We start from the raw sequence: 14,968 nt of genomic DNA, 5'->3' as shown, positions 1-14,968 counted from the left end.
AATATTTATTTATAAATATTATTTATTTATTATTTATTTATTCATGAGAGACATAGAGAGAGAGAGAGGCAGAGAGACATAGGCAGAGGAGAAGCAGGCTCCATGTGGGGAGCCCATTGTTGGGACTTGATCTCAGGGATCATGCCCTGAGCTGAAGGCAGACGCTCAACTGCTGAGCCACCCAGGCATCCCTGTTCACCTCAACTTTAAAAAAAACCCCTTAGGCATCAACCAAGATTTTGATTCACTAAGTCTAGGGAGACTTTTTTTATTCCGTTACTTGGGTGTTTATGTACAGCCACTCCTCCTGCCCTACTTCGTGATTTACTTTGAAATGAGTGGTGACAATTCTCTTGGACTTTTTGGGTTCTCTGGAAGTAACCAGCATAGTAAGGAAAGAAATAGTTAGCATATGTCATATTGAAATTCTTTTTAGGACTAATGTTGACTCTCTGTCCATATTTCACCAGAGATCTTCTGTCAAGAAAGTTTGAGGAAAGATATGATTTTCTTTTTTTTTCTCGTGACATATTCACAGTGTTGTATTATTGCAAGGTGCCTTAGAAATCATTTGGTCTCTTCTCTTCTTATATTTGAGTTAACCTTAAAAATGTTTGTAACCTCTTACTTGCTGCCTTATTTCTTTGGGCCTTGGTTTCCTATACATAAATTGGGGATGGGGTGCCTGGGTGGCTAAGCATCTGCCTTTGGCTCAGGTCACGATCCCAGGGTCCTGGGATTTGGCCCTGAGGGGTCTCCCTGCTCAGATGGGAGGCTGCTTCTCTGTCTCCCTCTGCTGCTTCCTCTGCTTGTTCTCTCCGTATCTCTCTCTGTCAAATAAAATTTTTGAAAAGAAATATTTTGGGAATAACAATACCTACCTACTGTATAGGTTTTTAAGGATTAAAATGCACAAAAAATGCCTAGCATGTATCTTACATGTAGTAGGTGCTCAATAAATGTTAGATTTTAAGGCATACCTATTATATGCTCTAAAATATACATAAAAGCCAAAATAAGTAGAAAAATTATAATAAATTCAAGGTAAGTATCGTGTGTGTGTGTATACATACATACACTCACAGGCAGTTTTTGTAAATTATGGTAAAAGACGTATAAAATCCACCATTTTAAACTATTTTGAAGTGTATAATTCAGTGGCATTTACTGTATTCACATTGTTGTGCGGTCATCACCACTTTCTAGTTTCAGAACATTTTCATCATCCCAAAAGGATGAAAGGGGGATCTGTATCCCTTCCTTAAACAGTCCGTCTCTATTCTCTGTACGCTCCCCAGACCCTGGCAATCACTAATGTTTCTGTCTTTGTGGATTTGCTTATTTTGTATACTTCGTGCGAATGGAATTCTACAACCTGTGACCCTTGTGTCTGGTTTCTTTCATTTTGTATGTTTTTAAGGTCCCTTCTCTGGTGTAGCATGTATCAGTACTTCATTCCTTTTTATGGCTGGGTAGTAATCCATTGTATGCTTATATACCATAATTTGTTTAAGCATTCGTCAGTTGATGAACATTCGAGTTTTTTCCACCCTTTGGCTCTTATGACTAGTACTGCCACATACATGCATGTACAAATATTTGTTTGAACACTTGTTTTCAGTTCTTTGATTCATGTGGTAATTCTATATTTAATTTATTGAGGGAACTACCAATCTATTTTCCAGGGTAGATGTGCCCTCTTACATCCCACTAGCAATGTGTTGGCATACCCTGGCCAACACTATTTTTTATTATAGTCATCCAATTAGGTATGAAGTATATCTCATTTTACTTTAGATTTGCGTTTTGCTGATAACTAAACTAAAGACATTAGACATCTTTTCAATGGGCTTGCTGGCCATTTGTATATCTTCTTTGGAGAAATGTCTTTTCAGGTCGTTTGCCCATTTTTCAGTTGGGTTTTTTCTTTTTGTTGTTGAAAGCAGTATCTTTTAATTATAAAATTAATGTGCCATCTTTAGGGGGCTTGTTTGGGAATATAAAATATATTTGAATATAACAGTAAAGGATTGGAGTTCTTTACTTTGAAGTAACATTTGAATGAATGTTTTATTTTTATCTATTTTTTGTAGAAATGTAACTCTAATTGTACAATTGTACAATTTAATTGTATAGTGTAGCCTCATGCCTTACTCCCTGCCTCTAGTCTGCACTAGCAGATAACCACATTTCTTCCTTTACAGATTATCATTCTTTTATATTGATTCTTTTTTAATTCATAAGATGTACCTTTCTCAACTTTTTTGTTAACAAGTTTATTGAAGTATAATTTACATACCATAAAATGTACTCATTGTAACTATATAGTTTGATGATTTTTAGTAAATTTATAGTGTTGTACCACCATTACCAGATTCAGTTTTAGAACATTTATAGCACCTTGAAAAGTTTCCTCACCACTGTTTCTAGATTTGTCTTTTCTTGATATTTTTCACATAAATGTAGTCATAATATGTAGAAAGAAGATTAGCGTCTTTCACTGAGATTAATGTTTTCAAGGTTCATCATCCTTGTAGCATGTATCCATAGTGTGTTCCTTTTTATTGCTTAATCTATGGATATTGTCACATTTCATTTTTCCATTAACCAGTTGATGGGTATTTGAATTGCTTCTAGTGGGCAGCCTGGGTGGCTCAGCGGTTTAGCGCCACCTTCGGCCTAGGGTGTGATCCTGGAGACCCAGGATCGAGTCCCACGTCGGGCTCCCTGCATGGAGCCTGCTTCTCCCTCTGCCTGTGTTTCTGCCTCTCTCTGTCTCTCATGAATAAATAAATAAAATCTCAAAAAAAAAAAATGAATTGCTTCTAGTTTCTGGCTATTATGAATGATGATGAATGTTTATGTACAAGTCTTTGTGTGGACATCCTGCCTCAGCTTTTTACTTAGAAAAGTTTCAAGTCTACAGACAGGTTGAGATAATAAATACAATGTATATTATTTTTTTATATATGTATAATGAATGTTTATATATGCCTTACCTAGATTCACTGATTGTTAACATTTGCTACCCATGCTTTACCTCTTGTTATGAATACATCTTTTTGTATTTAGCAAGTAGTTTGTGGGAGGAAACTTTGAGACCATATATTGTCTTGTTTTTCAGTAACTTTTTACTTAATAGCTTTAGTATCATTGCTAAAAGTAGTTACTATATGGAGGAGGGTGCATAGAATTCTTTTAAAAAATAACTTTATTAGGGATCCCTGGGTGGCGCAGCGGTTTAGCGCCTGCCTTTGGCCCAGGGCGCGATCCTGGAGACCCAGGATCAAATCCCACGTCAGGCTTCCGGTGCATGGAGCCTGCTTCTCCCTCTGCCTGTGTCTCTGCCTCTCTCTCTCTCACTGTGTGCCTATCATAAATAAATAAAAATTAAAAAAAAATTAAAAAAAAATAACTTTATTAGTGGTAATAGCTTTAGTATCATTGCTAAAAGTAGTTACTATATGGAGGAGGGTGCATAGAATTCTTTTAAAAAATAACTTTATTAGTGGTGTAGTTGAAAAGGCATTTTCTGCTTTCTTAGGTTTCTATGCATGGATAAATATATTCCAGATGTCTCCTTGATGAGTTATATTTGTACTTACAGTTTCAGAGAGAAATTTATTATAGTAGCATGTAAGATGTGGAGATGGATTTTATGTTTTAGAAGTTGCTTTTGATATTTGATTGCAGTTTATAGTAGTCAACAGAGCAAGATAGTAGAGAAATTAATGGAATCTAGTAAGAAGGGACAACTTTATGAGTAAACATATATCAACTAATTTGCCAAAAAACCCCAAATATGTTTCTTAATATTAAGAATTTCATATATAGTTTACATTTTTTCTGCATGTTTGTTTTTTAAAGATTTTGGTAGAGTTGCTAATTTTGTTCTCTGTGCATTCTGAAATTGCTAATATGCTGATTAATCATGGGTAGATTCTCAGAATGTTATATTTAAACCTGTAAATACTTTTCTTTCTTTTCTTGGGAAAGGAGAATATGGTATGTCAATAATCTCTGTAATTAATGTGAAACCATTGACTCTATCTTTGTGGTTTGTGGCTGGCTTGACCCACCACATGGCACATGTATACCAGTTGTCTCTTACTCTAGTAAGACTGATAGGTAAGTGAAAAAAAATGTATTAAAGCATGGAATGCTTAAAAAATAAATTAGACACTTTAGGTTAATTTAAAACACAGATGTATATAGTTTGTATTTTTTGCAGTAGGCTTAAGACCTTTTTTATGGCTATATAAGTCACACAAATAATACATCATTTGTGATGGTTAAATATATTAGGAATATGGCCTCTAGGACTAGCCTTTCTGGGCTAGAAGCCTCATTTGCCTCTTACTGAAATGTGAACTTAGGCAAGTTACTTACAACTTCTCTGTGCCTCAGTTTTCCTATGTGCAAAATGCCAATAATAGCATTGCGTTAATAGTTCTAAAACACATGCTAGCTTAAAATGGTTAACTCATTTAACCTTGTTGGTAACTAGCACATGGTACCTAAATAAGTATTTGTTAATTAATGTCCCAATTTGGTCTCATTAAGTGGAGTGAGACTATAAAGACTTTTGCGAAGCAACCTGAGATCACTAGGTTTTTATGATTTGTTCTTCAGTCTTTAAAGTTGTCTTGCCTATGCCTAATATGACAGCATTCTTTTTTTTTTTTTTAAGATTTTATTTATTTATTCATGAGAGACATAGAGAGAGAGGCAGAGACACAGAGGGAGAAGCAGGCCCCCAGGCAGGGAGCCCGACGTGGGACTCGATCCCAGGACTCCAGGATCACGCCCTGGGCCGAAGGCAGGCGCTAAACAACTGAGCCACCCAGGGATCCCCAGCATTCTTTTTTTAAAATAGCAACATGACTTTTATCTATTCAAAGTATTCAACATAGATTTCATAGAAATAATACTTTCTTTTTGCACTTAAAGGTTTAGGTAGTCAGCTCTGATCACAGCAACAAGTAAACTCGGCATAGTTATTAGGCATAGACAGATTTGGGAACAAAAAACAACTAGTTCTTCATGAGGCTTCAGCTTAACTGATAGGAGTGGAAATAAGCCACTGTATTGGATAAACGCTCTGCTGATTGGGAGAGCATCTGACAAGCTGTGGGCGTGTCTGTTTTATGGAGGGTCTCCAGCATTAGTTAATAGAGCCAATTGAATGCAGTTGTGCAAAGGAAACTACTGCTGTATTCTTTGAAGAAGATGCTGCTGCTGCAGACTCACCATTTTATTTTTATTTTTATTTATGATAGTCACAGAGAGAGAGAGAGAGAGAGAGAGAGAGAGAGAGAGAGGCAGAGACATAGGCAGGAGAAGCAGGCTCCATGCACCGGGAGCCCGACGTGGGATTCGATCCCAGGTCTCCAGGATCGCGCCCTGGGCCAAAGGCAGGCGCTAAACTGCTGCGCCACCCAGGGATGCCCAGACTCACCATTTTAAGGTGCCTAGTGTAGCTTATCTGCTATGGGTCTGTTTTTTGCCAGATGATATAGCCTTTCATAGTTTTCTTGTGTTGGTTAAGGTAGCTTTTATGTCTATGAAAAGTAGCAGGCTCTCTGGCCTGGAAAGTAAATGGATCTATGATTATTAAGCTCTTCTTAGACAATTTACCATGACTCTGCACCAGCCCTCAGTACTGGGGAGGGGGGCAATGCAATCTAAGTTGAATTCTATCAGATATGTCCTGAGTTTTTTAATATTTTCACCAGAGTCTTAAATGGTGGCACACAGAAGATGCTCATTACGTTCATGAATGACATCACGTTTGTGTGGGATAGGTGATTCAATAGACAACTGGATTAAAATTTAAAATATCTGAGATTTAAAAAACGTTGCTGGATATATATAATAGGTATTCAGCAGGGTCAAGGCAAGATAATTTTCTTTTTAAAAATCAAAAAAATTTTTTATTATATAAATTAACCCATTTATTATAGGCTGCCAATGCAAATGGTGGAGCTTCTACTGGTCTTTCAACTCCTTCAGTCTTCTGCTGGCAGACTTTACTGTGATGGCAGAAGTGGTGTTGTATGTAGGTCCAGGTGCCACCTGCTATGGTCTTCATGCAGGAGCCACAGTGCCAGATGCCCGCTGCTCTCCTTTTCATCTTGGTTTTGCCACAGAAGTAGCAGGTGTACTTGGCGTGCTGGCTAATCTCAATCTTCTTCACCATCTTCCTGAGGGAGGCCCCATAACAGGTCTCGTGTTTACCCACGATTCCGACCTTCTTGGTGCGTTTGGCCGTGTTGCCGCCAACCAGGTCTGAGCCCAGAGAAGTGGCAAGATAATTTTCTTAAGGAAAGTAAATAGCTGTGGAAATTCAGTGTAGGAGTAGGATTGGGTTGGTAAAGTGGTAATACAAAGAATTCCAAAGTGATAAGAAAACCAGTTAAATAAGAGTCAGTGATACCTTTTAACATTTAAAACCGTTGAAAACAAGTCCTATAATTGGAATGGTTCTTAAAGAAATCACAGGCCATCCCTTTATGATATTTAGTATTAGACCATCACAGTGTATGCATTCAACAAAGATCTCAGAAAAATGTTCCAGAGTGAGAAAACTAGAAAGTTAGGAAATAGTCTCCATCAGAAGGTTTTAGTAGGTAGTTAACCTAGAAATAATGGAGAGTTTAGTAGTTATCTTATTAGATCATATATGATTATATTACTGTGTGATCTTAGACTCCTAAAATGTCATAGGTCACTGGTCTAAGTAACCCACTTTATTTTAATGAAGGGTAAGAACACCCAAATGGGAGGTCACACATTCAAGCCAGGCCTTTTCCTCCCAGGCCACTGCTCTTACAGTACCCATGTAGCAGCCTGTGTTTTTACACTGATGACAAGATTATAAAGGTGTTTACAACAGTAGGAAGGTTATAAAGTAAGACATTAGAAATTCAGAGATACTTGAGGCAGTCTTGAGGCAGAAAAGAAGTACTGTTGAGTTTTCTTCTAACTCTGTGTTTTTGTGCTGGGGTTGATTACAATTACATGGAGAGTTTTCTTTTGTGGACTTTACTCAGTTTTGTATTTTATTTTTAAAGATTTTGAGAGAGAGCGCGAGCGCATCTAAGCAGGGGGCAGGGACAGGGAGAAGCAGGCTTCTTGCTGTGCAGGGAGATGTTGTCCTATCCCAGGACCCCAGGATCATGACCTGAGCCAAAGGCAGATGTTTAACCAACTGAGCCAGTTTTGTATTTTATTTTTACTTATTTATTTTCTTTAAAGATTTTATTTATTTATTCATGAGAGACACGAGACAGAGAGGCAGAGACACAGGCAGAGGGAGAAGCAGGCTCCATGGCAGGAGTCTGATGTGGGAGTCACTCCCAGGACTCCAGGATCACGTCCTGGGCCAAAGGCAGGTGCTAAACCGCTGAGCCACATAGGGATCCCCCAATTTTGTATTTTATTTTATTTTATTTTATTTTTATTTTTATTTTATTTTTTTCCAATTTTGTATTTTAAAGTGAGTGATTAAAAGAGCCAGGAAATGGAAATTTTGAACTTATTTCCTTTTCAGTGAGCTTTGGACTGGGAATAAGGAGAGCAGTTTCTCTTCTGCTATCACCTTTCAGGCCTTATCACACAAGGTAGATGTGATCCTGACCTTTTCACCTACCTTGAGACTATCCTATTAGACTGATAAAGCACATAAAGTGTTTAGAAATTGAACAAATGAAAGGTGCTATTGAAGTATAAAACATGTTCATTTCTTAAGGTCAGTGACATTACCTGCACATTTAAATTTTTCTTGTGTTTATATTGCGAGATACTGCTTTTTTCTCCTCCATATTTAATAGATGTCAGGTTGGTACTTGGATCTTACCTAAATGATATGCACTGAAATGTTGCATCTTGAAGTGTCTTTTTTACTTGGATGTTTTCCAGATGCTAGAAGTACCTTGTACTTTTCTTTTCTTCCTTGGCCTTACATTTAGCCTTGCTAGTCTGTTTCACCTTGTAGTTTGAATCCTTATAACTCTGTCATCTCCGAAGTTTATGTCTCATTTTCTGACAAAGAAAGATCTAATGCTTTAGGTTTACTTATCATCTTTATTAAAAATTGTCTTGCATTTGATCTGAGTTTCCATAAATATGGATAAGTGAATGCCTCTCCTTATAAGCCTAAATTATCTTTGTGATAAGCGTAGATAAATGTATGCCTCATCAGGATGAAGCAGAAGTATTTGCCACTTGGGTAGGACAGGTACATATATAATTCTTTAGTAGTTTTTATATAATGATAATTGTAAAGATGAAGAAAAATGCAAAGCTCAGTATTTTGCCTTAGAAGAAGTGGTTCTTGAGTTTAATTATTAACCCAATTCATAGCCATTTAATTATGTTGACCAGTGTTCAGGAAAAAAACACCCTGACCTCCATAAATGTAGTGTCCTTTCCCTCTCCTCATTTGGGTGCAGGAGCATAGCTGGCAAGGAGAAAAATAAGGTCAGGGAATATCTCAGTATATCTCTCTTCGTTTTTTTGTTCTTAGATTTTTGCTCCTATGCTAAACAGTTGGGAAATACAAACTCACTGTACTATTTTCATAGCAACACGAAGAATACCTTTGTAATGGACCAGTAGTGGTATCTAATGTGTAGGATTTTAAAAATTTATTTTTTGTACCAATACCTTATTGAGCTATAATTTATATATAGTAAAATGCACAATCTTAAATATATGATGTAATACATTTTGATAAATGTATGCTGTGTATATACGTTAATCGTGATGATTTTCATCACTCCAGAAAGTGCCTTCCATTTCTGTAGAATTCTAAAAAACTATTTTTACAAAGTGGATGGGAATAGTTTAAGTGAGAAATGTAATAATCAACGTGTATGAAATTTCTTTAGGTAGCTGGATAGCAGTGAACTTAGTCTTTTTTTAAAGATTTTTTCTCTACTACAAAAGTGAATTCTGCTGAGCATTAGTTTTATTCTAACATAGAGTTTGAATTTTGTAAAATATCATACATTTGCAAATGAAGAGACCCAGATATGAGGCAGTCCTCAGTTTTCTCAATAAGAAAAGTGTTTTGGTCAGCCTTGAATATGGAAAATTTTAGAGTATAGGTGAAATAATTAAATATCTAATTAAGTTGTTTATGCAGGTATATTTTGAAACTATCTTTTTGAGATAATTGCGGTTTTATATGCAGTTTTTTAAAAAATAAGATTTTTATTTATTCATTTTTCATTCATTTTATTCTTTATTCATTCGTATAACTTCACATGTATGTTTAAGGTCACAAGTTATATAAAATTATATGTTTGTATACATTCTTAATATACATTTTGAAATACTAGTTTTTTCACACTCCCTTAACACAATTTATTCAAGCTTTCTACATCTTCACAGGTATCAGTGCCTTTAATGTTTACTAAAACCATGTTTAAAGTTATTGACCTCAGTTTTTCAGTTATTCACTTCCTTATACGTTATTTGAGGTAGAACACTTTAAAAATCGGTAAATGTTGCTCTCAATGGAAGTTTGATTTGAATCCACAAGAATCCATTCATAACACTAGGAGAATTGCCATCATTTTATTTTATTTTTATTTTTTTAATTGCTATCATTTTAATGTTATTTGTGATCTTCCTAACATTCCAAGGCTTTTATTGCATTGCTTTCTAAGTGATCTTCAAAAGTCTTTTTCAGTTTCAGCTACCTCTTGTAATTATGAGATCATACTTAATACTTAAGTATTAAATCTGTATTTAAAACTGTAGTTTTACTCCTTTTAAAACTTGTTTGTTGTAATAACCTTGACAAAGCATCCAACGTTAGTGTTAGTGCTGTCTCGACGTCCTTACAGACTTAAGTGTTTCTGCCTGGTGATGAGAACTTCACTGTCACTCCCCCTTCACAGACTGGATAGATGCCCCTGGGAGTTTAATTCCATTGATATGGTCTTCCTCTTTTGAAATCCCACATGCCCTTTCTCTGGGCATGACTGCATGCCTGGGTTTTTCACTTTTAGGTTTCTTGGGAGCTTTTTCTTTCTCCTCTGTTGGTATTTAGGATAAAATTATTCATGTCAGCCTCAAAATTCCTTTTCTTTCTTCCTCTCTTCTCCCCTCCCCTTGTCTCCCTTTGTTTACCCTCATCTCCCCTCCCCTCGTCTCTCCTCTCTTATCTCTCTTTTTGTTTTGGACAGATAATTTTAGGGAAGAAATCCATTCCTTATGTTTGGGCATATATACTAAGACAGCTGTAGCCACTGTATACCATTGTGTGTTAGAATTGGTAGTGTCATTAGTTTCTCCTGTGTGGAAAAATTATTTGGTATTTTTATTTAGTTCCTTGTATTTTTTCCTCCTTTCCTGTGCTGGCTTTTACATGTTTTAATTTTGTCTTCCTTTTTACTAGATATTTAGATAGTGCTGGATTAAGCTCTTAGTAATGTGTGCAGGGCCACAGATGATAAGGTGACTTGTTTTTTATTTATATATTGTTTAGTGCAGGGACTTCAAACACAAAACTATAGGGTGTGTTGTGTCCTTGCTGTCCTTGAATTTGGGTGTAAAATGTTAAGACACTATCCATTCCAGTACCCCAACTGGATCTAAGTTGTTAAATTGATATTATCTTTTAAAGTAGTACAACCTGTATTGCTACATTCTAGAAACTCATCCCCCTTATTAACAGTTCCATTTTTTCCTTTTTAATATTCCCTTAAAAAGAAAAGTTCGCAGACATTGTCTGAATGATTTAGAGTGATATGTAACAGTTCAAACAGGCTGGATGCACTGTTGAAAACCTCCTTCGTCATTCCCAGCTAGGATGTCATCTGTTTAAACTGGCCTTTTTCTTGTTTGCCTGGGGTGAGCAAAGAGTGATGATTTAGTAGAACTGTTTCTTGGTTTCTAGCAGTTGTAGGAAGTTAGTTAGACTTTCTGGCTGTAAGTGTATGGGGTGGCACATAGATTGTTACTAGTCTTTAAACATCTAATTTTACTTCTAGGCAACTGGAATGGTTTTTAGAGTGGAGGAAGCATTGTTATTTAATTTTACCTTCTCTTTCTTCATGTCCTTCTCCCTCCCTTGCCTTCCAACTTCTTCTTGCCTTTCTTCTCTTTCCCTCTCCTCCTCTCCTTCTTTTAGATTATTAAAGAAGGAACTAGGAAATGTGACTAGTTGGTTCTAACAGATTAGTTCTCTTCATTAAGAAAGAAACCCCATTGGGGCACCTGGCTGGTTTAGTTGGTGGAGTGTGTGATTCTTGATTTTGGGATTGTGAGTTTGAGCCCCATGTTGGGTACAGGGGTTACTTAAAAAAAAAAAAAAAAGGAAAAAAAAAAAAAAAGGAAACCCCTTTGTAGCCTAAATTCTTTTAGTACTGTATTTCTCTTTTGACTCTTAAATTTTTTCTGTGCCTTAGTTTATTCCTCATTGTTGGACTAAAAATATTTTTTTAAAAAAGATTTTATTTATTTATTCATGAGAGACACAGAGACAGAGAGGCAGAGACACAGGCAGAAGGAGATTCAGGCTCCATGCAGGGAGCCTGACATGGGACTCGATCATGGGTCTCCAGGATCATGCCCTGGGCTGAAGGCGGCGCTAAACCGCTGAGCCACCCGGGCTGCCCCCAAAAAGATATTGTTGAGGACCACTGATATGGTAACATGTTTTCTTATTTCCACATTTATATTAAAATACTTTGTGGGTGGAACCTAGCATGTTTGTGTTTTCCTGGGTGGTAAGAGATAGTAGTGTTGTATGGATGGCAAGAAAATATTATAAATAAAATGTTTCTAGAGTTTTCAGAAATTAGGAATATTATTTTAATTTCCCAAGATAAATTACTTAGAAATCAATTTATTCTTCATTAAAAAGTTAATATCTTTCAAAATTGGGAAACATTTATTTCAAAAGAAAACACATGATTAAAGTAAGATAGCCATTTCTCCCATCAAGCAAAATCTTGAAAGTAATAATAGTTAATGTTGGTGAGAGTTTATTGAAAAAAAGTACTTTCAGATCCTTTTGATGACAGCATAAATTGTTAGAGATTATCTGGTAAGTAATTTGGCAGTACTTACCAAAATCATATTTTTTTTATCTAGTAATTCTCCTCAGAATCAGTTTTAATGAAAGTTATCCAAAGATTTATGTCTTCAAATGCTCATTATGGGAATATTTATAATAGGAAAAATCTGGGGCAAAGAATAAACATCCAACAGTAAACAAGTAACTAAATAAATTACAGTATTAGTATGTACTAGACTCTTAGCAACAAACATGTTTTTGAAGAATACTTACTGACATGGGAAATAGTAAATATAAAATAAATGAAATTTGCATTTTTAATATGAAATATTTATGCAAAGAAAATATGCTTATGTCATAAAGCATAATAAAATACACACTTGTGAACATATCACACAACTTTATCAACACTGTTAAGTATAATAAATTCTTAATTATGTATATCTAGCCATAGGATAAGAAGGAATTAGGTCAGAATGTTAACAATTCTCATTTTGGGGGGTTGGATTAACAGTAATCTTTGATTTTCACTTAAATGCTTATGTTCTTTTTCTAAATTTGTACAAGAGCCATGTGTTTTCAAAACTAGAAAATACCGTTAAACATTATTTATTGGAAAGAGAGAAAAATTGACGCTGGTTTCTTCCCAACTCCATTTCGTTGGAAAGAAACTTCTGAAAGTGTCTGCCACCTGTTATCTCCTCAGTGACAAATCATGGCTGGGTACACAGGGTGGCATTATCTACCAGTTGTGGGTAATACAGTATGATAGAGCTCCTGAGAAATGATAGGCTGGCAGTTACAGGAGTTGTGGATGCCCTTTCTTCCCGATGGTGTTTGAATGACCTTTACAAAATAAATTTTTGAAATCTACTTAGGTTTTCACATTTCATGTTTCAGGAGAAGGGGATTCATTTCTTTATTTAACAAATATTGCATGCCTGTTATGTACTGAACAAGAGTGACCTAAAGGGTCATTTGCTAAAAGAAAACAAGAAAAGGGACTGATTTAAATTGGGGGGAGGGCAGATGAACGCTTTGGAGGAGGGGGTTTGAATCCAAGATATGAGTGACAAGAAAGAGCTATTCTTACTGTGATTTAAGGGTGGAGGAAACAGCATGGGCAAGAGCTCTACAGCACATTCTAGGAAAAGAAAAAAGGCCATTGTGGTTGGAATGTGGTAAATGAGGGGAGCAAAATGGTAAGAAGTGAAGAGAAGTGGAGGGAGGTAGGCAGAGTGAGACCATGAGGGCACTTCATAATTTTGGAAAGATGTTTGAATTTTGTTTTAAATGCAATAGGAAACTGTTAGGTAGCATTAAGCAAGAAATAGTACAATTTAATTTAATTTATATTAAAAAATGTTTTTGAGAGGGATAAAGAGAACAAGTGAGCATAAGCAGGGGCAAGGGCAGAGGGAGAGGCAGAAGAAGGCAGGAGTAAAGAGTTTCAAGAGAGATGCATCTGGATGAATGCTGTTCAGTAGGGGAGGGAGTGAGAGGAGATCAGAGACCTAATTCTGTGTATTTGTTTTGTGAGGCTGCTGTAACAAATTACCACAAATTGGATTAAAGCGACAGAGATTTATTAAGTTCTGGAGGCTGAAAGTCCCTAATCTGTCAGGGCTGCTTTGTTCTCTGTGGGGCTCTAGGGGAGAATCAATTCCTAGCCTCTTCCACCTTCTACTAGCTGTCCCAGCATTCCTGGGTTTGTGACCATATTCCCACAGTCCTTTCCTCCATCTTGATACCACTTTTTCTTTTGTGCATCTCTCCAAACTCCCTTTGCCCTTTCTCAGAAACGCTTATATCATTTAGGGCCAACTTCAATAATACAGGGTAAATTCACAATCTTTAATTTGTCTGCAAAGACCTTTTTTCTAGATAAGATAAATTCCAGGGATTAGGATTTGATCTCTTTGGGTGGCCATTATTTATCCTACTAATCCTCGGTTTTAGAAACCTGGTAGCCCTTGGAGATGTCAGAAAGAGCAGTTTCTTTGGAGCAATGGGACCTAAGAGAATCCTCTTTACCTTTCATGTTTGTTGTCAGAGAACTCTATTGTCTGTTTCGAGACTGCAAATTGATCACATTGCCTTTCTATGAGCAATCAGTAGTTGTATGCATGTTGTTAGCTTCAAGTTTTACATGTTGAACATGAGAAAGGAGAAAAGGTCTCAAAACCCTCTGCCAGTTCTTTCAAGTTGTGTGTTACAGAACTATATGATCCAAGTTGGCATTACCAGTGGCCATTATTTCCATAGCCAAAGCCCAGCATATTTTAGATTTCATACATCTCTGTTTTGATTAATAATATCAGTAGCTGTATTATTTCTTTCATAACCTGACTGATGAGCATGTTGCTGGAAAAGTCCTCTTCAGAAAGTGGAATGGATGTCATTTAGTAAGATCTAAGTATAGTGGGTATTAAATAAATTCTCTGAAGAGAGAGAAGGGGATGCAGAGAAAAAGGCTGTTTTTTTTTTTTTTTTTTTTTTTTTTTTACCAGCTTTGTGAAATACAGATGGTAAAACTGCACGCTTGGTGCTGAGCTGTGTTCATGTGTTGGAAGGGAGGGCAGGGATTGGACTTCCTCCTGATGAAAAGATTTGCATTCTAGGGAGCTTACCTGACAATCATTAAATCTCTACTTATGGGACCATTTTTCCAAATTACCAGAGTACTGACTTGGGGGTTATGTGTACCCTTCAGCTTCTGTATTGGGGGCAGAGGCCCTAGTTTGGCATGGTGAAAAGAACACAGGCTTTGGGGTTAGGCAGATTAGGTTCATCCATTTACTTGTTCTGTAATCTTTGGAAAGTTACATAACCTGGAAGCCTCTCTTTCCTCTTTTGGTAAAGTGAGGTTGAAGGCATCCTGGTATGCTTACCACATAGTAGGCATGTAATAAATGTTAGATTCCACAATTAATGACA

At 36.3% G+C, this 14,968-nt stretch overlaps 1 protein-coding gene and 1 pseudogene across 11 annotated transcripts in view; one reads left to right on the top strand and one right to left on the bottom strand.

Moving 5' to 3' along the window:
* Positions 1 to 14,968, top strand: part of ZFAND3 (zinc finger AN1-type containing 3) — a 324,488-nt gene that overhangs the window by 87,519 nt on the left and 222,001 nt on the right. The gene's annotated exons all lie outside the window — the stretch shown is intronic.
* Positions 5,980 to 13,197, bottom strand: LOC140637394 (large ribosomal subunit protein eL43-like; annotated as a pseudogene).

The sequence above is a fragment of the Canis lupus genome, chromosome 7, assembly GCF_048164855.1.
Source record: "Canis lupus baileyi chromosome 7, mCanLup2.hap1, whole genome shotgun sequence".
NCBI lineage: Eukaryota > Metazoa > Chordata > Mammalia > Carnivora > Canidae > Canis > Canis lupus.
The sequence above is the reverse complement of the archived record's forward strand: the minus strand, read 5'-3'. Positions and strand labels throughout refer to the sequence as shown.